The sequence below is a fragment of the Ambystoma mexicanum genome, chromosome 4p (assembly GCF_040938575.1).
Source record: "Ambystoma mexicanum isolate Mex_15411 chromosome 4p, UKY_AmexF1_1, whole genome shotgun sequence".
Lineage (NCBI taxonomy): Eukaryota > Metazoa > Chordata > Amphibia > Caudata > Ambystomatidae > Ambystoma > Ambystoma mexicanum.
The window spans coordinates 982,508,163-982,532,106 of record NC_090927.1 but is presented as its reverse complement, the minus strand read 5'-3'; the positions used below and the strand labels follow the sequence as shown (position 1 = coordinate 982,532,106).

Genomic DNA, 23,944 nt, shown 5'->3' with positions numbered 1-23,944 from the left:
AACCGCTCTTGGAAGTAGGGTAAATCATCCTTAACGGTGTAGTGAGGACCCTTTTGACTCCATTCCAGTAAGGCAGAAGAGTCAAAAAGCTGTTTTACTTGAGCTTGGATGTCCTCAATGGTTTGCAATGAAGTCAAGCCCAGAATTCTTTGTTCCGGTATGATTGGCACAGGTTCTAAACTCGAATTGGGTTCTTCCATGCCTATCCGGGATAAGGCATCTGCCTTACCATTCTTGCAGCCAGGGCGATAGGTAATTACAAAATCAAATTCCGCAAAGAATAAAGCCCATCGGAGTTGTCGCGAAGATTGAGCTTTGGCCGTCTTTAAATGCTGCAAATTTCTGTGGTCCGTAATTACGGTGATGGTGTGTCTTGCACCGAGAAGATAGTGACGCCAAGCCTTGAAAGCTGATTTAATAGCCAGTAGTTCTTTGTCGGTAATTGCGTAATTGAGTTCAGGTGGAGAGAATTTTCTGGACCAAAAGGCTACAGGGTGTAGTTGGTTAGTTTCTGGGTCTCTTTGCGACAGGACAGCTCCCATGGCCGAACTGGATGCATCGGTTTCCACGATGTAAGGGAGATCTGGGCGCGGGTGCTTCAATACAGGTGCAGAGGTGAATTTGGTTTTCAGGTCCTGAAAGGCTTGTTCAGCCTCAAGAGTCCATTCAAAGCGTTTATTTTTCTTTAGGAGAGCTGTGATGGGTTGAACAGTTCAAAAAAATTCCGGGATGAACCTTCGATAGAAATTGGCAAAGCCAAGCATGCTTTGTTCTCCCTTCACAGAGTTCGGAGATGGCCATTTGAGAATGGCGTCCACTTTCCGCGAGTCCATTCGGATTCCTTGAGGTGTCAGGATGAATCCGAGAAACTCCACTTCTGTGGTATGAAAAACGCATTTTTCGAGCTTGGCAAATAATTTGTGCTGGCGCAATTTCTCAAGAACTGCCCTAACATGGTTTCTGTGATCAGATTCTGAGGAGGAATACACCAGGATGTCGTCAATATAAACGATGACACAAACATCGATAAGTTCCCGAAGAACATCATTCATGAAGTACTGAAAGGCGGCAGGTGCGTTGCACAAACCGAAGGGCATTACTTGATATTCGAAGAGCCCAAATTTGGTGCGGAATGCAGTCTTCCACTCGTCGCCCTCTTTTATACATACCAGGTGGTAAGCTCCTCGGAGATCTAGCTTGGTGTACACACGAGCATCCTTTACTTGGTCGATAAGCTCAGGTATCAGGGGCAAAGGGTAACGATTCTTAATCGTTATCTGATTTAGGGCGCGGTAGTCAATACAGGCCCTAAGGTCTCCTTCCTTTTTAGGTACGAAGAACAAAGCGGAAGAGACTGGTGACTTTGATGGGCGAATGAAACCATTGGCCAGGTATTGATCCAAATACTGGCGCAAATGCAGGTTCTCAGGTTCAGTAAGAGCATAAATCCTACTACAAGGTAGTTGTGCATTGGGTACCAAGTCGATTTGGCAATCGTAAGATCGATGGGGAGGTAAGGTGTTAGCCTGCTCTTTCTGAAAAACGTCTTGGAATTCTTGGTATTCAGATGGTAGCTGTACAGGGGTGGAAGTTACAGAGGCTAGACCCATAGCTGGATTCCTTGGGTAACAGGTTGGTTCACAATCAGGAAAAGTTATCTTCTTTGCTCGCCAGTCTATTCTCGGATTATGTGTTTCTAACCAAGGGATTCCAAGAAGTACTTGAAATTGTGGGGCCTTGATCACATCAAACACGATTGCTTCCCGATGTCCGTCCTGACCCACCAGAGTGATTTCAACTGTGGAATGCGTTACAGGCCCTGAGGCTATTTCGGTTCCATCAACTGTAGTAATTACATCTTGGGTTACTTTCGGGCGGAGAGGAAGCTTAATCCTGGAAGCCAATTCACGGTCTATGTAATTTCCAATAGCTCCACTGTCTATGTATGCTTTTATAGCATGCAACTGCTGAGGCTGTTTTGGGTTCACAAGCACCATTGGCATGACAAAATGCGAGGTCAAAGAGTTTGTTTTCAACCTCGGCAAGCGGACCCCTACGCTTGTCGGGCTAGGTCGTTTCCCGAACCAAGTGTCAATAACTCGTTATCAGTGGCTCCAACCACCTTCTTGGGTGGTCTAACTGGACAACTTTGAAGAAAGTGACCGGAAGTTCCGCAATACAGACAAAGTTGCATTTGTCGCCTTCTCTCTCGTTCCTTCTGCGTTAATGGTCCTTTAACACTGCCAATTTGCATAGGTTCGGAAACGTCAGTACTCTTGGAGTTAACGTGGGTCTTGATAGGTACTCTGGTTTCATACTTGAGCCGATCTGCTTTTCTATTTTGAAGTCTGTGATCAAGTTGAACCACTAAGTCTATGTAGTCTGCGCAGGCCTGGGGTGGATCTACTATCTGAGCTATAACATCTTTAAGCTCTCCGCGCAGGCCTCGATGAAACAATGTGATCCTTTTATTTTCAGGCCATCCGGTTTCCACAACTAGTCTATTAAAGGTGGCGATATAGGACAAAAGATCCTGATTACCTTGTCGTAAGGATAGCAGTTCGTTGTCAAGGGCCTGTCCCTGCGAGTGTCGAGCGAACAATCTTTCCATGCTGGCCTGGAAGCCCTGGAAATCCCGGAGAATGGGATCATCCTGATTTACCAATGGAATAGACCAATCGGCAGCACAGCCACTGAGGTAAGATAGTACAAAGGCTACTTTGGTCTGGTCGTTGGGGAAGGCCCCGGGCCTGCATAAAAAGTGTAAACGGCATTGGTTCATAAAAACGGCATATTTCTTGGGATCCCCCGCAAAACGTTCCGGCGGGGCCAAAGGCATGTGTCCAGGTAGATTGATTTGTACCGGGTTATTCGAACCCATTGTTGTAGAAATATCTCCGGAAACAGGTAAAGGAGTGTGCTCTGCCTGGCCCTGCAATAACCTTTTGGCCAGATCATCAGTTCTTTCCTTGGATAGGATTAGTTCCCTTCTGAGAGCATTAGTCTCCTGGCGGGCTGAGTGCACTTCTGCCCGTAATTCCCCTAAAAGATGGGCCAGCTGATATGTCTCGGAAGTCTCCATAGCGCCCAGGTGGGAAATTGTGGTAAGGCTTCGCGTTCTGTAACTCTCACCTGGTTCCCACGGAGGCGCGGCGTCGAAGGCGCAGAACTCTGAAGATGGACAGGAAGGGCCCCTCTATTCTGGCTTCCCTGGCTCGTTGGATAACCTCCTGTGCGTGAAAAGGGAGTATTACCAACTGTGGAACAATGCTCAAGCCTCCCACTCCCTTCCAACCCTCCACGATACCTCCTCCACGATTCCCCGTGAAGCCTCACCTTAGGGTTTGGAAGGATGAGCTCTCCATCCTGCTTCTGATGCAGGGGCGCGTTGAAACCCAGTTACTTCACTGGATTGAGGATTGATGGGAGTTCAGGTAAGCTTGACTGTTCAGGTAAGGCGCTGTAAAAGTTCAAGCTTAATAATAATGTTCGTTGTCTAATTGCAGCAAGCGCTAATGCTTATGTCTTTTTCCCCTTAGGGGCCGGGGTTCGGAGCGCCGGAGATATGGCGCCGACCCGAAGTGAAACAGTTCTGGATGAGCGCTCAGGTAATGTCTTTGCATTCGCTCATTCAATGTCTTTGTCTTTTTTCCCCCATAGGGGCCGGAGTCCGGAGATGCCAGGAAGCGGCAGGACCCGAAATGCAGTGGGAATAATCCAACAGGTAAGACTTAAAAGGAAACTGAGCTTTCCTTATTCCTTTTCTCCCTCTCACCTTTGTTCTGGTCTTTTTTCCTCTAGGCGCCGGGGCGTAGCTGAATCCGGAAGATCGCTGCTGAAGATGGAAGCGCCTTGCAAAGGTGAGTAAAATGCAGCGCTGCAGCGATCGAAACGAAATGCCTTTAAAATGATGTCTTCCTTTTCAGGGCCGTTGGAGAAATGACTCCGGGATGCAGATTTAGCAGGTAAGGGCTTTTCTTCTCCTATTCTCTTCTTTTCTCCCCTTGCAGGTGTTCCAGGGTGCTGGCAGGCGTGGCTGAAGTCAGGATGCAGGAGCTGACACGGTGAGCGTCCAGCTGCTAGGTGCAGAACAACGCGAAGCATGTGTGGCTGTTCGGGTGGGGTTTAAATAGCCTTGGAAGAAGTTCCTGGTATGTATCCTTCCACCAATCAGGTATGTATCCTTCCCCGACCACACCCGGGTGGTGAAGTAGTCCTACAGGTTAAGTAGTCCCATTCAGGCCTCAAGAGGGCCTGGATGAAGCAGCAAGGTCTGCATCAGGTAAGTGTGCACCCAAGCACTTAAACACATATCCTCTTCTATGAGCCTGGCGCCTAAGGCGCCAGGACTGGGGTCCGCTATGAGCCTGGCGCCTAAGGCGCCAGGACTGAGTCCAAAGGGCCCCGACTTGGGTCCGCTGAGACTTCCCTGGGGAAAATGATGTCTGCCTCTGGGGTTGCTGGGCCCGGCCTGGCTCCTTAGAGGTAGGCATCATGACAGGCTGTCCCCTCGCACCTGCTCTTTCTGGCTTACCTAGGGGACTTTAAGGATACGGAAGCCAAAGTAAGATCTTTCCCACCGAAACTAGGCCAGACTAAAATCAGCCGCTTGTTGTACGCTGACAACCTAATCTTATTTGACCACACTCCGATTGGACTTCATTGGAAATCAACAAAGGCAAAACCAAAGTTATGGCGCTAGAAAAAACAAACAAGAGAACAGAAAAACTTCAGTGGCACCTAGAGGGCTGCGCAACAGAAAAAGTCAAAGACTTCAAGTACCTAGGAACGACTCTCGATAGCTCAAATCATGAAACATCAATGCAGCGTGTCCTAGAGAAAACCAGAAAATTGGCAACACAGGGCAACGCAATCAACGGGAAATCAATTTCCCGTTGAAAAGGTTGTAGCATCTCTGACCTATGTTGCCAAAGCTATTCCGCTTATGCCTAAAGCAATGTGGCCTAGATTAGAAGCATACTTCTGGAGGACGGTCCTTGGTCTGCTAAAATCCACCCCTGTGGCGTCAGACGTGAGCTCAGTCTATTATCTTTACAAGGGTCAATCAGCTGTAAGACCTTGATGCTGTACCGAAAATGCCTGTTGCCAAACCACTCTCTAATATACAGCTTGATAGACAAAGAAAGGCTAGAGTCCAGCTGTAAAATGCTCAAAAATTGGAGCAAGAACAGCAAAGACCTTCTGAACTCTATCCAGAGTGGAGAGGACAAACTGATTAAGAACCCGACAAAAGTCCTAAAGAAACTTAAGGAACTTGACTGGATCACAACTTTAGGCGCAGCTGCGAGCAACAAACTCACAATTCGCCTGCCAGGCAACAAAAAAATGGAATGAACTACAAGGCTTCAACATGAAATTTCCAAGTAGATCCTCATGCAAACCCCTTTTGCGAGCTCGGCTCAATCTCTTGGAAACCAATGAAATATTGGCAATAAGAGGTGTCTCCTCTACAAGTAACTGCCGGTTTTGAAAACTGGACAATGAAAAAAGACCATACGCCACCTGCTCCGGTCATGTCCTGGCACTCGTCAGACAAGAACTCAGTACTTTAATCTTTTCTTCACCAACCCCCTAATCATGGACGAAGAGACTTGGTGGTCAAAGTGGATTGGTGGGGACAGGTGTACTTGGTTAATCGCAACATCAAAAATTCTTCAATATTATGACAAACGAGATAAACTTTTCTTATCCTTCGTAAGGGTCACTGAAAAACCTTAGTGGATTTGAAAACATTTGTTTTAGCTAAAGGTACATATTAGTCTCGGATACGACTACGTTGTGCTATTCCTTCTTTGTAAAAATCTTCTTCCGATTAAAAAAATAAAAAATAAAATTGAAACCAAATCTAAGAGCTTTCATCAAAAGGTGGCAGCACAATACAAGTTAACATTGGATGAGGCAAGACTAAAGTTAAGTAGTATCGATTCAGTTGCTAGCTGAAAACACGACGGAAAAAGCAATCAAGGCTTTACTGAGAGAAGCCCGACTTCGGGGTAGTTGATGACGGCTCCACCTTTAAACCTAGAACTGAAAGTTAAATAATCTACGTTCTGTGCAGAGCACATTTTCTTGCCGCGTCAACAGGAGGACATGGTGGATTCTGGTGGCATGAATCTTTTGCTAGCCGGGAGGAGGCACCGTCATCTTCAATAAAAAGCTTGAGTTCTTTACAACACGAGTAGCTCAACTGACTACTCCGCAGCAAACAAGAAGGCCTTGGGGATTTAGTACTGTAGAAGCTAGGCTGGCCACAGACTCCTGGTGGGATGTTAAGGCGTTCTGAGGAACACATGAAATAAAAACGATGGTTCTGAGCTGGAGTAGCTAGGCAGACTCCCTCTGTTCTTTGAAGAGAGAACTGCAGCTTGAAGCTTTGGTAGCTTTCAAACTATGTGCACCATGTGCGTTGCGAGGTGAGGACCCACTGTGATATAGAACGGCGGTCGTGCTTATTTGCTATTCCTGGTCATTCGAGCTGCAGCTGGAAGCTATGATAGTTTGCGAACTGGTGTTCGGGCACCCATAGGGGTAGTGGACGTGCGTCATGTGGCCGAGCACTAAGCAGTCAGTTGCAGAGAGTCAATCACCAGAGTTCAGGACTCGTTTAACAGCCAGTCTGGTACAGTCCTCGACTGTATGGCAACCCTATGCACCGAATTGCCTACATCAGAGGCTGCTTATCCACTGCCTAACATGGGCAACTAGCAGTAAGATTGTTTGCAGACCTACCAAAACCTGTCTCTCCGATTTGTAGAGCTGCAGGCCCTTGGTTTTCCTACTGGACTCGCAAAGCTCTAAACAGTCTGCCAAACGCGTTGCATTTGGGTCGCAGTGACGGGTGGGTTAGCAGAGTCTAACCCGTGTTCGAGCTGAGTAGCTCATCGCAGGGTGTCATTTAGTAAAGTTGACTCTGCTACAGACTATTCATAGACTCAGTAATCTTGTTGTGTACTGATAAAGCAGTTACATCTTAAATGAGGAAGATGTACAGGGGGATTGCAGAGAACAGTTCATGCTACACTGTAGGGATCCAAGGTAGAGCGAATGTTCTTTCTGAAAAGCAGGCTTAGCAGAAGTGAAACATTCAGAGTAGCAATGTACAAAAGCCTTTTACCTAGAGACAGTAAAGACACAAGGATTAGGGGTCACCTGACTGTTGCAGTGTATATTTCACAGTATGCAATCCTATGATTTTGAACTATGCTGAAATGCATGAACCATCCTCGAAATACATCCTTATATTGTATGTTGTGTTCCCGACAGTTCAAACATCCAACTGTTTCTACTAGCAAAGCAAAGTCATTAAAACCTATTGTGTACTCTAACTAATCAGCCTGTGCCTTATCTTCCGAACTTTGTACTTTTCAGCAGCAAACAAATTCACACGAAGCATGTTATCAGAGTTTGGATTTGGCCACACCACCACATCTACCGCTAGGATATTCTGGTGAAATGGAGGGTAACTAAGGAAGATGGTCCTACTTCTCACTTCATTTTTTGCTTTCTTTTTGGGATGCCTGGACCGTTTATCCACAGGGAGTCTCATCCAGATCTCACTGGGGTCAGGACTCCTACGTTTGTGGCCCTTTCACAGCCCTTATGGATAACAGTGGGGGTTGAGGTGTATAAAGATGTAAACAAACTCAAAAGCTGCCCCTTAATCTCCCAGGGTCAGTATCCGGATCCAGGCAGTGGACTTTCTACTTGATGGCAGTATAATGCAATAAAGCGGCTGCATGAGTAGACTCACAGAAAGCGCTTTTTTCCTGGACACTCCCAAAACAGTCTAGAGTTGTGAAATCCAGTAGTGCAATCCAGTATTCGGGCAACCGTAATTTGTTACCCTGGTGTGTGATTTGGTGGAGACCATGAACTATCATGTAGGGTCCTTTTATTTGATGTGTGCTCCAACCAGCAACTCATGAAGGAATGTGTGGGGGAAGGGAGGAGGATGGTGGTCTAAGATTTCTACCCCCGGTTTGGCATTAAAGTCAACATTCTGCACAAGGACTTGTTCAACTAATGGGATTCAATCGTGAAGCATTTAAAAGAAATTACTGATCTGACGACGACAAATAAAGCTCTCTTCCAGGCTCTGTTGGACTCTAAAAAACCCAACAGCGAGTTCTGCCTTTCTTCAGGGCATAAGGAACTGTGTTTAGTGATCCCTTCCCTTAATCTAGTGACGACAGCTGTATCTGTTGCTAGGAATGATTTCTCATGAGTGCCCAACTCCTAGGGCTCAGTTGTCCCACTTGACCACAGGAACCAGGCATTGCATCCTCCTGGCTCTCACGTATGGCTGTTGCCTCTGCTGGATCATTTGTTCAACACTGCATCTGTTTAGCAGACCCTGGTACCTTTCTTCCAGTGTGGAGACATCATTGGTGTGTCATGCTACACTTTCGTTGAAGAGCAACCTGTAACTGAGGACTACTGTGCCCTTCTCACCTCCATGTAACACAATGCCCCTTTATTGCAAGCAATGCCATTATCTTTAGGACTCGCAGATCTTCCAGTCACTCGGGTCTCACCTTCCCAAGCAAAAGCGGCTTGATCAGCCTGGCCACCTTTCACAAGACTTAGTGCCTCCTGATCTTCCACTCTGCCCCCGGTTTGACTACAGATATTTCTCCCACAATTCTAGAAGCCACATGAGTCCCTCTGCCTTTTTGTGTGGCACGCTAGTTCCTGGATTGCTGACCCACTTCCATGGGCTTGCTCCAGCCAAATAGCGGCCTGTTTTAGCAATGCTTTCTCTACCTTTGGAGTCCCAAAGATTGTACTCTGTCCCAGATGACAGTCTTTAGACAGGCCCATGTGCTTAGGCCCTTCATTTGCCCCAGCTGCTGCAGTTCATGGTCTTCCTGTGGCTATAGGGCTTATTAGCCATTTAAAATTCACGTGAAAGAAACCGCTTCGTCTCTCGCATTCCGGCTGCTTCTAAACAGCACGAATAGATCAGTCCTCCTGGTACAGTCATCACTGGGGCAGACACGGATAGTACGCATTTTTCAGAACTCAAAAGGGATAGTGGTTATGAACACGGCACTGCAGTTGTACAATTACACACTTAAAAGGATCTGGTTCCCAATGGGTCTTTGTTGCAGTTAAAGCAAGTACACCTTTTTGTTAGTTATTCACCAGTTTTGTTCATTTTATTCTTTAAAACTTGAATTATTGATTTTTCTTAGTACATACAAATGCAACAAAAAAATAATTAAAAAGTAGTTGGTATCAGTTTTCAATATGCCACTTGACACCTATGAGCACCGTCACCACCATTTTAAATCAGTCTAAATTCCAAGTTATTGAATATGCATGGTTACAGGTTTGCCAGGGATGACTCCCTTGTACTCTAAAATTATAAATAAATTCAAAAGTTTCTAAACAAAAGAAATAAATTAGATTGAATTATATTAAAAAAAAAAAGGTTTTTGAGTTCAGAAACTGCAGAACAATCTGCTTTTCTTAAAAGACTATTCTATCAGTGCATTGCACCAGACATGTACATATTTCTGTTATTTCTCTACATTCTTCATTGGTATGTAACAGTGTGGTCTATTGAGTTTCTCAAGTAGCAATATTAATTATTTTAATTGCCCGCTGTGGATTGTGTGTATAATCTATGGCTGTTGCTCCCCTCACGAGTACAGGGACGCTGAGACGCGGCACTCGAAGTCAAAAGATGCAGAGCACCAGCAAGAAACGCTCACGAAAAACTCAGCAAATCACAAAGAATACTGCTACTGAAAACGCAGACAATATTCGAAACAAAGAGTACAATCTTACTTATTGCTTTTGTTTCGAAACTATTGAATGTATTTATCATTTTAGAGTACAAGAGTAATCCCCGGCAAAACTATAACAAAGCATATTCAATAGCTTAATTGGAATTTAGACTGATTAAAAATGATTGTGACGGTGCTGATGGGTGTCAAATGACATCTACTTTTTACATTTTTGTATTTTAGCATTTTTTTAATACTAAGAAAATTCAATTTAATTCTAGTTTTAAAGAATAAAATGAACAAAACGTGTGAATAACATAAAAGGTGAACTTGTTTTAACTGCAACAAAGACAAATTGGGAACCAGATCATTAAGTGTGTAATCATACATGTGCCTCAGGGCGGATCTGACCAATAGCTCTAGCTCCTTATAGAGTTACCTTCTGTAGTAACCTTGCAGTTGTATGCCATAGCTGCTCTGCCTTTTTGTTCCAGTGCATGAAGAGTTTACCATTCTTGCATTTCCCCCAAAGGACCCCTGCTGGCATATTGACTCCCCCGCACTTGTTCCTGAGGCCTCGTCTTGATAACCCTGTGGAACATCGTTAAAGGACACTCTCCAAGGTACACAGCACCCTACCAGGAGTAGAACTCCTGGTCTTTGATTGTTCATTAGTTCCTCGGGTCACAAGTATCGACTAGGCTTGGGCTATGGCTCAGATGAAATTTGTTTTCCCACACAACCCATGCATAAGGTTGGGAACATGGCTTGTTATGGCACTGATCATTATTCTGAAAAGATATGCCCCATTGTATATTTGGAGTTTATAAGCTTGAACCCAAGTCTGGCAGATTTGGTAACTCTCACAGATGGCCTCACTGATCGTCAAACTTAATGGGTTTTTTTAGGCGATTTGATTTCAACAGGAATACTTGCGTTAGTCCGGCTTGGGCAGTACTGAAGGCTCTCGCCCTTCCCGTGGGCTCCCCAACCTCCATAATGTTCCCCTGATTACACAAAATTGAATGGAAACTCCTTTGTCTGGCTGATGTGGACAACCTAAAGGCTGTGGTGTTCTCCAACTCCTCTGGCACTCACACACTATCTCTCACTCCTCTCACTTTATCTTACTAGCCCCTCTCTCCCTCTTCCTTGTTCTACTGTTGAGGATCAGAAGACAGACATGATAAAAGGCTTGTTCTTACTGTGAAGTTTATTTAAAGTAAAATAAGGCATCTCTCCCTATAAATATAGGGTGTTACCTGCCCTTCTCTCTAATTAAGGAGCTTGTCAGTCAGTGTGAATGTCCAAAAGCAAATCTGGCCTGTGTGCCAGTCTAAACTACCTGACCCTACCACTATTATAACCAAGATAAGGAGAAAGACTCCCTTCTCCTGGTGCTTAGGTTTTCACTTCTCTTAATCCTTTAAGTAGAGCACCTGCAAATAATCTCTTGTCATCCACTATATCAAGTTCAACAGTTCTTCTAAATGGGTTAGTAATTCCCTTCTCCTTATTCTTCCTTGTCTCACTTCCCTTGCTTTATTCAATTGACCATATCCAATTAGTTCCTCAACATCCACTGTATCAAATTCTGCAGTTCATTTAGGGGACTGGTATTTCCCCATTTTCTTATTCTCCCTGGTTAGCTTTAGTCAATTTAGGTTCCCTTTCTCCCCATTGCAGGGTTCCCGAATCTCTGTTACACTTTTCTCCTCTCTTCTATAGTAGCTCAAGTACCAATTACCATTTCCCCATTCCCAGCCCAGGGTGGTTTCCTGTAGGAGTTTGGGCTTCCTGTCTTCACAGGTTTGTTCTCCCCCGGTGCCTCTCTTTCTCTCCGATCTTCAAAATATGGGTGGGCCTTGCCTCTCCCCCCAATCCCCCCAAAGTAATAACTTATTTCTTCCCCACTCTATGGTTTTCGTATTGTCACACTGAAACAGTTCTGTTTCACTGGATTATTCCCAATATTTTACCCATTAGTACTGGTACGAGTTTCGCTTAACTTATGAGTCCTGAATGGCTTACCTGTATTCCCATTACCCATTTTGCCTTCTGAGTTCTGGGGTAACATTGGCAATACCTGCAGGCCCTTGGATTCTCTTTCCTTTTCGACACCACTCCACGGATGGCCGTCCACAGCATCTCCTTCCTGAATGTGCCATTCTCGTCTTTGGGACGGCACAGGGATCGTGACTGACTAGGAGCTACTTACTCCCCTGGATGGTCTTGGTGCCGTTATACAGGCAGACTGCTCACCACTTCGATTTTGTGGTCACGCCACCACCAGTCTTTCTCCTCCACCTTGCTTGGCTTTCTTCCGCTCTCAAACGCTGGTTGCTCAGCATTTTTGGTTTCACGCTAGATTAGTTCTGCCGCAAGTCAGCTCAGTGTTCTCCAAGACCCCCACCTTCTTTCGGTACGTTACGCACAGGAAGCCTTCCCTGCGACTCTGGTGTCTTGGCTCTCAGCCACTTCTCTCTCACTTATTGGTCGCCCATCCCTTTTCAGCCTCCTCAATGCTGTCCACTGGTGACTTGAATTTAAAGAGAGATCTTCCATTTCATGTCGTTCATAATATAACTTCACGTTATCTTCACCACTCCTCCCCTTGCGTCTCACTTCCTCCAACTCTGCTCCTCATGTCTCTTGCTCCAATTCTGCACTTCCCCTTGTGTCTCTCTAAATGTGCTCCTCCCCTTGTGTGCGTCTCACACTTCTCAATACTACACTCAATTGGTGTATCACACACGCCACAAACCATATATGTGCACTCTCACCACATCCATTACAATCTCTTCGGCACTCTTCTCTTGGTCAACCAACGCCACCCCTAGCCTGACACACACTATTCATCCAGGTCTGGCCTCTGCATGTTATTTTAGCACAACCTACCCTGCTCTTTGCCTCACTGTGGTTCCCACTGGCGCTTGTGACCTATGCTGGTAAGGCAATCTCTTCCTGCACTTCACCCCGGAGGCCAGGTTTGCTCTTTGAAGACAGTGTGGTTACCCTGCCCCCTTTTTGGACGCTGGTGTTCATCCCAATTAAGCCCAGGGAAAGAGTTAATTGGTGCCCGATTTACATCCCAAATCCAATAGGGTTGTTTCTTTTTTTCTCTGGTGTCATCCAGTGTTGTGGTGACGAGGTGGAGTCTCTGCAAGGTTTGGACCTGGCATTCTTTGGCAGTTAATTTGCTCCAGTCCATGTTCTCTCTCAGTTGGTTGAAGGCTTCTGGGAGAAGTAGTCCTGCAAAAGAAACCAGAGACACCTGGCCAGGAGAGAGGCTGATCGGCATTGCGGAAGAACCAGCATTACCAAGAGCTCATACAAAAGTGAACATTACTGAAAATCTGCTTCTGGGGTCCCCCTCCAGTCTCTCTGGAATAGGACATGCTCTGAAAATTCCCTGGTAGGTCACCTACTCCAGGTTGAGAGGTATCCCTGCTCCCTTCTGACAGGGTCCGGACCTGACCCAGTCCCATAGCCCAAGCTCCAGTGCAGAGAAATTAAGCATTACGAGTGGTTTGAAAAAAATGAACAAGTTTCCCAAACCAAGATTAAATGGGCTTCTGATGGTGGGGCATGGGAAGAGGCTGAAGCTCAGGATGAGGCCAGAGCGGTGAGGCCGCATGAGTGTATAAAAGGTGATGTCTTGCTGGACACAGCCCCTGGCTGGCAGCACTCTAGTTGGCACACGCCAGACCCAGAGGAAGGCAAACTGATACTCTGGGTCTGGCGATTCTCTCGTGAGAATCACAGCTCCTTACTTAGGCTCCAAGCTCAAGGACTTCAGCAGCAAGCACTAGACCAACCACTACAGGTTTATTGTGGGGAGTGAGAACCCAGAGCAGAGGATAGCTGGGCTTCCACCGAAAGTACTGCACCATAGAGAGAGGGTAAGAAATCTGATGAAGGGGCAAGAACAGTGCAATATTATCATCTACTCCAGACAGTTGGGCTTTTTGTACATTCCAGACAATACAGATCAGAAGACGTGAGAGCATACGGAGGAGGGGCAGCTGCATTGAAGCCCAGAGGCTGTGGTATTCCTAGCTGTTTCAGCCGCAATACACCCAGCCCAACCTTGGGGGGTGCAGGGGTTGCATGAGCTACCCAATGTTAAGCCTCAAAACAGATATGTAAATTAGTGCCATTCAAGTACAGTTGGCATGGAGCCATCCCTGCTTTTCATAACATATTTAGCCAACAAAAGGCTGACATCAGTGGCCCCTCCTGAACATCTCCACATTGTGCAATAAGACACAGATATAAATAAACACATACACGGTTACTGACAGTAACCTAATTCTGCATCAGTTTGCAGCCAACCATATTCTTTCTGGTAACATCTGGCACAACTTGGTGTTCATTTTATTTAATAAATCCAAACGCTAATTCACACTCCAGCCCCATCCTGGGCCTCACCAGATTGTCTTTTGCACATGTGATCATTTTTTTTTTTCATAACATTTTATTGGGTTATACATTTAAGACACAGCATCAACAACATTGCAATAGACAAGAATCACAACAACGCAACAGTGCAGATCAAGCCAGATCGTAAGGGATGCACTAGTTAATGTCGTGTCCATAGTTGGCCCTGGCCGCACTGTTCACTCAGAGGCCGCGTTTGCACCCATGATCTGGGACAGTCCCGCCCAAGTCTCTGGGTTAATAAAGCGGGCTCCCTTGGAGCCATCTGGTTAGCGGAGGCCTTCTGGTGAGGGTTGGAAACTTGGCAGCATAATCCATAAAGGGGTCCCAAATGTTTAGGGCTCTGTTGAGAGACAGCTCGAATTGCCGCGACTTTTTCGGCGACGGCTATGTCCCAACACTTGGACCACCATAACGCTACCGAAGGACCCTGTTCATTTTTCCACAATTGGGCCATTGCAATTTTTGCTGCCAGGAGTAAATGCGTACATAGAGGAGGAATGTGGCCCGAGACTGGGAACGCCCGACCTCCAGTTTCCCCCAGCAGGATTATCCCGGGGTCCCAGGGAATGGAGAGACCAGTGATTTCCTTGATGTGGCTTATTACCGCTTTCCAGTATGCCTCTGCTTTAGGGCAGGTCCAGACCATGTGGAATAGAGAACCAGGAGCGGGACAACCGCACCAGCAGGTCGACGGGATGTTCGGATTAGCCTTATTTAGCTGAGCTGGGGTAATATAATACCTATAACAGAGTTTGTAGCCCCTTTCCTGGTTTGTGATGCACTGTGAGCTCTTGTGCAATCTAGACCAGATTTTCAGCCATTCCTCCACCTCCATTTCCCGCCCCAGGTCCTTCTCCCATTCGAACATGTACCTTTCATTTCTATAAGGATCTGACCTCTCTAAAAGTCGATAAAGAGCTGATGTTCTCACTCTTTTAGTCAGGGTGGTTAGAGCGAGTTCCAATGCGGTTAGTTCTCTGGAGCATTTTTCCCTGACTACCCTATGGGACAGCCAATGCCGAATTTGGGCATAGTGAAATCTTTCCTGCTCCCCTGCCCCGAATTTTGTTTTGCATCTCTCGAACGATATGGGTGCCCCCTCTTCTAGAAAGTCGCTCGTTTTTAGTAAACCTCCCTCCTTCCAGGGCTGGAAGCCATGCAGGGGGTTGCCTGGTGAGAAATTGGGGTTGTTCCAGATGGGGGGAATAGGGGACCCAACGGACTTCGGACACCCCATTTTCAGACAGCAGCATTCCAGCAGCGAACAATTGTGAGTGTAGCGGAGAGGGGCCCATTCTTAGCTTGTGGTTTTATATTTGGTAGGTGTGGGAGCTCTGATGGGGTGACCGGGCACCAGGTCTCCTCCAATTGGATCCATCGTGGGGGATCTGCTTCTTGGACCCAGGAGTATGAGTGTGACATCTGCGCCGCTAGGGCATATCTGGCAACATCAGGCACCCCCAACCCCCCCTGCGCTTTCCCCCGCATCATAATTCTTCCGATTCGGGGCCTTTCCCCCCTGCCCCCCCACCCCCAAGACAAATTCCATCATTTCCTTTTGCAGAGCTACTAGGACGGAGCCTGGAATGTGGATCGGTAATGCTGTACAGTAGTATAGCCATCTGGGGAATAAATTAATTTTTAGGGCTGTGATCCGCCCAAACCAGGAGATTTCTTGGGTCTTCCATTGCTTTAGATCGTTATGAAATTCCCTAAATAGCTGCGGGAAGTTGCTTGAATACAAGCGTGATGGGTCTCTGGTGATATGTACCCCGAGGTATTCGAGTGCTCCTTTCACCCATGGGATCGGCATACGCGGTTTAAGGCCATCTCTTTCCGATTTGGGGAGGTCAATTGCTAGGGCAGAGGATTTGTCCAGGTTTACCCTGAACCCGGATAGAACTCCGAATTCTTTGATTTCTTCCCATAGGGCCCCAAGAGACGACGCCAGGTTTGACGCTGTTATTAACACGTCGTCTGCGTAGAATGCAATTTTGTATTCATGGCCTCCCACAGCGATCCCCTTAATCCTTGTATTCCGCCTAATTCTCGCTGCAAAGGGTTCCATGGATAGGGGGATAGAGGGCAGCCCTGCCTAGTGCCCCTAGATATATGTATTGCTTCAGATCTGGTGCCGTTGACCCGTAATTGTGTGGTGGGATTTTGATAATTGGCCATAACCCATGTGGTAAAATTTGGGCCAAAGCCAAAGTGCACTAGCACAGCTCGGATGTACCCCCAGTCCACCAAATCAAAGGCTTTATGTGCATCCAGAGACAGGACTGCCATTCCCACCGCCAGTTTGTGGGCACTTTCGATGATATTTATTGTTCGCCTTATGTTATAATGGGTCCCCCTCCCTGGGATGAAACCTGTTTGATCGCGATCTATCAAGTTCGGAAGAACAGCCCCCAATCTGCTAGCCAGGACCTTGGCAAACATTTTCCCATCGTTGTTCAGCAGTGAGATCGGGCGATAAGAGGTAGCCAATTCGGGGTCTTTTCCTGCTTTATGCAGCAGAACTGGGAGCGATTCAGCCATTGACCCAGTGACCTAATTCGAGGACAGGAAAGAGTTAAATAGAGCAGACATCTGCGGTGCAAGTATGCTAGCATATTTTTTTATAGAAGTTAGCGGTCAGGCCATCTGGGCCCGGTGGATTTGAGAGCTTTGATGGCATCTAAGATTTCTTTGCTGGTGATAGGGGTTTCTAATGAATCTAGTCGGGACATATTTTGAGGGCAAATAGAGCTTACGTAATCTGGCAAGCTGTCTAATTTGGTAGGTTCCCTGACATTACAGATTTATGATGCCTCACCAGTTCACTAATTTGATCCGCTTTAGAGTAGCATACTTTACCATCAGCTCCCGCAAGTTTGAGGATATTGTTTCTACTGCAGATCTTTTTCAGTTTTTGCGCTAGTACCTTGTTCGCCTTATTTCCTTTGCTGTAGTAGAATTGCCTAGTGAAGGCTAAAGCTCTGGCAGTTTGGTCGGCGCAGTGCATTTCTAGTGCTGTTTTGGCTTTCCTCAGGGCACTTTCTATTTTCCTGGAGCTGTGGGATTTCAGCTCGGTTTCTAAATGTTTTACCTTCTACTCTAGCTTGGCTGCAGCAATATTCGCGATCTGTTTCTGCTCCGCTCCTGCACTGATAAGAGACCCTCTGACCACTGCTTTCATAGCGTCCCAGATCATATTGATGGGGGAGACATCGGTTCAGTTTTCCTTGAAGTAGTTGGAAATTGTTTCACCGACTTCCAATCTGATGCACGCGTCCAGCAGTAGGGAATCGTTCAGTTTCCAATGTCTCCGAATAGGGTGCTTTTGGCCCGAGATAACGAGGTTTGCGGACACTGGAGTGTGATCGGACAATATGCACGTGTGTATTTCTGCTTTACTTGGACACAGATATAGTACCCCGGAGATTAGTAGGAGATCAATTCTCGAGAAGCCTTTGTGGGCGCAGGAGTAATGGGTTTAGTCCCTTGATGTCCCGTTGAATAGCCTCCAGGCATCGACAGATTCAGTTTCCCTGAGCAGTTTCGCCAGGGATGGTGCTTGTGCGAAGTCCGCGTTAATGGGCGGCAGGGTTTTGTCCATTTGGGGGATCTGGCATAGTATTGAAATCTCTGCCCATGATCAAGTGCCCTTCCTGAAATGATGAAATGATCAGAATTAATTCTGCGATGAAGTTAGCTTGGGATGTGTTGGGGCCGTAGATTGTGACGATAGTGATTGGGAATTCCACAAATAGGCCCTTTAGTAGGAGGAACCGACCCTCCGGATCTCTTCTCACAGTGACTTTTGACAATGGGACCCTATCACTCAGCAGTATTGCCACCCCTCTTTTCTGCAAACCAGACGTGGCGAAGTATGCTTTTTTATATCTGCTGAATCTGACCCGATGGTAGTCTTCCTGTAGCAGATGGGTTTCTTGAACGAGGACAATGTCCCCGGCTAATTGTCCCAGCCTATGTTCAATTGATCTGCGCTTCCTTGGTGAGTTCAGGCCTTGGACATTCCAGGAGAGGATTAGTGCTTCGCTAATGTCAGCCATCCCCTCTCTCTCCTGCGCTAGCCATAATACGGTCTTTGTCCCCCGTTGATACCTGCTTCTTTAAGTGCGAAGCGAGATTGTTGCGCTGGCATAACTCAAGCAATGGTGTCGATGCAGTATGTTGTGATGCTGGCCGAGAGGACGGGCAGTGAAGCACCCGACTCTCGGTGCTTTGAACTTGTCCCTCTGTGTCCCTCTCCCACCCCCCTCCCCCTATCCCTTCTTGAACTAGTAGGAAAACCCACATCCTACTGACACTGGGCAAACTGGTGGTGCAAGTGCACTAAAAAGGTGGCCAACTGGGCCGCCAAGACAAAATGAAGTGGAGCTCGAACATTGATCCCGCACTGCAACTTTGAGAAGAAGTTCCACCTGCCGCTGAGCCAGCCCGCCGTGAGAGTGTTAATTCTGTAAGGGCCATTGGACCCCTTCCCTATGGCACCCCAAGTCGAGGGGAATAGTGACATGGAGGCCAGAGCGCCCCGGTGCTCCCTTGATGTTGGTGTTGGGCAGCCCAGCTTGAAGTCCTTCCTATGGGGACCCCGGGGCCTGCGCTGTCTACCGGCTTTCGACCAAGCTCCCTCCGCCTGCTTTCCGGGGACCCCTCGACCCGACTCCTCAGATCCAGATTCCCCCTCTCCTCCTCTGACGCCCATGAATTTGTCTGCCTCTTTTGGTGATTGGATTTGTTTCTGAGCCCCATCCCATGTGAATCTGACGGAGGTCGGAAAACCCCAGTGCTATGGGACCTTCCTTTCACGTAGCCATTCCGTGAACATGCGCATAGCTTTTCGTTTTTGGAGAGTAGAGTTTGCTATATCTTGGCAAGCGAAATTGTAGACCCTTGGAAGGTGATTTGGTGCATTTGCCTCGCCTCCAGCATAATCTCCTCCTTAACTTGGTAGAAATGGACTCTCACCAGGACATCCGGGGGGAGTGAAGGAGAGCAGATGACTGCCTAGGCGTTGTGCTATGGACCCGATCCAGTTCCAGCGGCGATTCGTCCGGGAGGGTGATGATGAACCTGAGCAAGTCCGAAACATAATTCTTTAAATCTGCATCTGGAATTGACAATGGAATTCCTCGCAGGCGGATATTATTCCTTCGGAACAGATTCTCTGCTTCCTCCAGCTTGGCTTCTAGGAGGTTGCACCTCACTTCCAGGGATGAAATCCTATCCTGGTCTTGCTCGCCCTCAAACCGTTGGTCGCAGACTTCGAGTTCAGAGGTTCGGCTTTCTACCTCTGCCACTCTCTTATCAAGGGAGTTGATCTTTTTCGTCACCTCCTCTGTGCTTTTCTGGATTTCTTTGGTGAGCGACGATAGCAGATCTTGGAGGTCGGCTTTAGTGACCATTTGTGACGAGTTGTGGGCTGCAGCGTTGTGTGTGGTATTGGTGGCTGGGTCCTCCGATATATCCCCCTTTTTAGTTCTCTTGGTGGATGAGCTGTTCATTAGGGAGGCGATGTCCGTTTGCTTGGACGCCTTCCCGCTTCTCAACATTTTGCTTCTGTTAGGATGTTTCGGCAGCACCCACAGCCCTCTGCGCCTCACGCCGTTCCTCCGGTGGGGGTCGCCGGTGTAGGCCCCGATCCTACGTTTCCACACTCCGGGCCCCCTGTGGGATTTCAATGGGTTTTGCACAGTGTCTCTGTGGGGCCGGAGGTGGGGACTCGGGTATTATTAGGCCTCAAGCTGGGCGACGTCTTGCTACCCCCTGATAGCAGGGGCCGGGTTGTTGGCGATCCCCCTCCCCCCCCCCACAGCCGGACCCCCTGCTAGATGGGGAGTTGGAAATCTCCCTGATGGATATAGCTGGCAGTGAGGAGGCCACTTGGCAGGAGCACAAGATCCGGGATCCCCTCCGAGGTATATTGGATCAGTAACCCCGCTGGTGTCCGTAGAGGAGTGGGGGGGGGGGAATTGAGGGCCGCGTCCACCAAAGGGCCGTGCTCCCTGCAAGGCACAGCTGAGTCCCCCTTAGCCCCAGCTCCTCACCTCGTATGAAACAAAAGTTCTGTGGAGAAAGAACTTCTCCTATGTGTGGCCATAGGGGGAATGCCAGCACGGAACAGGAGAACCACCATCAAGAGCAGAGCCAGGTGAAGGCTGGTGCGCTTGCTGACTGCTGCCTGTTGGTGTCATGATGCCTACCTCCAAGGAGCCAGGTCCGACCCAGCAACCCCAGAGGCAGGCATCATTTCCCCCAGGGGAGTGCCAGCGGGCCCAAGCCGGGGCCCTTTGGACGCAGTCCTGGCGCCTTAGGCGCCAGGCTCATAAAGCTAGACATGTGTTCAAGTGTTTTAATGTGCACTTACCTGATGCAGACCATGCTGCCACATCCAGGCCCTCTTGAGGCCTGAATGGAACTACTTTACCTGTGGGATTACTTTCCACCCGGGTGTGGTCGGGGAAGGATACATACCTGATCGGAGGAAGGATACACACTTGGAACTTCTTCCAAAGCTATTTAAACCACACCCGATCAGCAACTCACGCTTCGCGTTGTTCTGCTCCTCGCAGCTGGACGCTCACCGTGTCAGCTCCTGCATCTGGACCTCAGCCACGCCTGTCAGAATCCTGGGTCACCTGCAAAGGGAGACAAAAGACCTTACCTGCTAAATCAGCACCACAGAGACATCACACCGACGATCCTGAAAAGGAAGACATTTTAAAAGCATTTCGCTACGATCGCTGCAGCGCTGCATTTCACTCACCTTTCCTGGACGCCACCATCTTCAGCAGCGATCATCTGGATCCACAGCCACTTCCCAGAACCTAGAGAGAAAGACAAGAACAAGGTGAGAGAAGGAAGGGAATAGGAAAAGCTCAGTTTCCTTCTAAGTCTTACCTGTTGGGTCATTCCCATTTCATTTCGGGTCTTGCCGCTTCCAGGCATCCGGACCCCGGCCCCTATGGGGAAAAAAAACAGACATTGAATGAGCGAATGCAAGACATTACCCGAGCGCTCATCCAGAACTTACCTGTCATTTACTGGAACTGCACGTTTCACTTCGGGTCGGCGCCATATCTCCGGCATTCCGAACCCCGGCCCCTAAGGGGAAAAAGACAATGAACATTATTATTAAGCTTGGACTTTTGGACTTGCAACTGAACTTTTACAGAGCCTTACCTGAATAGCCAAGCTTACCTGAACTCCCATCAATCCTCAATCCAGTGAAGTAACTGGGTTTCAACGCGCCCCTGCATCAGAAGCAGGATGGAGAGCTCATCTTTCCTGACCCTAAGGTGAGACTTCACGGGGAATCGTGGAAGGGTATCGTGGAGGGTTGGAAGAGAGTGGGAGGCTTGAGCATAACTCAGTCAGTAGGTAATACTCCCTTTTCACGCACAGGGGAATATTCCTGCGAGCCGGAGAAGCCAGAGTAGAGGGGCCCTTCCTGTCCATCTTCAGAGTCCTGCGCTTCACCATCGAAGAAGCATCAGCACTCGAAGCCAGACCTGCGCCTCCGTGGGAATCAGGTGAGCGTTACAGAACGCAAAGCCTACCCACAATTTCCCACCCGGGCGCTATGGAGACTTCCGAGACTGACCAGCTGGCCCAGCTTTTGGGGGAATTACGGGCGGAGGTGCACTCAGCCCGCCAGGAGACTAACGCTCTCAAAAGAGAACTGATCTTATCCAAGGAAAGAACAGATGACCTAGCCAAAAGGTTATTACAGGCCCAGGCAGGGCACACTCCTTTACCTAATTCCAGAGACATTTCCACATCAATGGGTTTGAGTCCCCCGGTACAAATTAATCTACCTGGACACATGCCTTTGGCCCCGCCTGAACGTTTTGCGGGGGATCCCAAGAAATATGCCGTCTTTATGAAACAATGTCGTTTACACTTTCTATGCAGACCCGGAGCCTTCCCTAACGATCAGACCAAGGTAGCCTTTATACTATCTTACCTCAGTGGCAGTGCTGCCGATTGGTCTATTCCATTAGTAAATCAGGATGATCCCATTCTCCAGGATTTTCAGGGCTTCCAGGCCAGCATGGAAAGATTGTTCGCTCGACACTCTCAAGGACAGGCCCTTGATAACGAACTGCTATCCTTACGACAAGGTAATCAGGATCTTCTGTCCTACATTGCCACCTTTAACAGACTGGTTGTGGAAACTGGATGGCCAGAAAACAAAAGGATCACATTGTTTCATCGAGGCCTGCGCGGAGAGCTTAAGGACGTTCTAGCTCAGATAGTAAACCCACCCCAGGTCTGCGCAGACTACATAGACCTGGTGGTTCAACTTGATCACAGACTTCAAAATAGAAAAGCAGATCGGTTCAAGTATGAAAACCGAGTACCGATCAAAACCCACGCTAACTCCAAGAGTACCGACGTATCTGAACCAATGCAAATCGGTGGCGTTAAAGGACTATTAACGCAGAAAGAACGAGAGAGAAGGCGGCAAATGCAACTTTGTCTGTATTGCGGGACTTCGTCACTTTCTTTGAAATTGTCCAGTTAAATCACTTAAGAAGGTGGTTGGAGCTACTGATAACGAATTATTGACACCTGATTCGGGAAACGACCTAGCCCGACAAGCGTAGGGGTCCGCTTGCCGAGCTTGAAAACTAACTCTTTGACCTCGCATTTTGTCATGCCAATGGTGCTCGTGGACCCAAAACAGCCTCAGCAGTTGCATGCTATAAAAGCATACATCGACAGTGGAGCTATTGGAAATTACATAGACCGTGAATTGGCTTCCAGAATTAAGCTTCCTCTCCGCCCGAAAGTAACCCAAGATGTCATTACTACAGTAGATGGAACCGAAATAGCCTCAGGGCCTGTAACGCATTCCACTGTTGAAGTGACTCTGGTGGGTCAGGATGGACATCGGGAAGCAATCGTGTTTGATGTGATCAAGGCCCCACAATTTCAAGTAATTCTTGGAATTCCTTGGTTAGAAATGCATAATCCCAGAATTGACTGGCGAGCAAAGAAGATACGTTTTCCTGATTGTGAACCAACTTGTTATCCAAGAAATCCAGCTATGGGTCTAGCCTCAGCAACTTCCACCCCTGTACAGCTACCGTCAGAATACCAAGAATTCCAAGACGTTTTTCAGAAAGAACAGGCTAACACGTTACCTCCCCATCGGTCTTATGATTGCCAAATTGATCTGGTACCCAATGCTCAACTACCTTGTAGTAGGATTTATGCTCTTACGGAACCTGAGAACCTGCATTTGCGTCAGTATTTAGATCAGTACCTAGCCAATGGTTTTATTCGCCCGTCCAAGTCTCCTGTCTCTTCAGCTCTGTTCTTCGTGCCGAAAAAAGAAGGCGACCTTAGAACGTGTATAGACTATCGCGCCCTAAATCAAATAACGATTAAGAATCGTTATCCTCTGCCCTTGATCCCTGAACTTATCGACCAGGTGAAAGACGCTTGTGTGTACACCAAGTTAGATCTCCGAGGGGCTTATCACCTGGTGCGCATAAAAGAAGGCGACGGATGGAAGACTGCATTCCGCACCAGATTTGGGCTCTTCGAGTATCAGGTGATGCCCTTCGGGTTGTGCAATGCACCTGCCGCCTTCCAGTACTTTATGAATGATGTTCTTCGGGAACTTATCGATGTCTGTGTCATTGTTTACATTGACGACATCCTGGTGTACTCTTCTTCAAAATCTGATCACAGAAAACATGTTAGGGCAGTTCTTGAGAAATTGCGCCAGC

The 23,944-nt window shown here is 47.7% G+C and overlaps 1 protein-coding gene across 1 annotated transcript in view; it reads right to left on the bottom strand.

The window, feature by feature from the left end:
• The window catches only part of SEC63 (SEC63 homolog, protein translocation regulator), a 1,285,673-nt gene that overhangs the window by 1,135,910 nt on the left and 125,819 nt on the right, over positions 1-23,944 (bottom strand). The gene's annotated exons all lie outside the window — the stretch shown is intronic.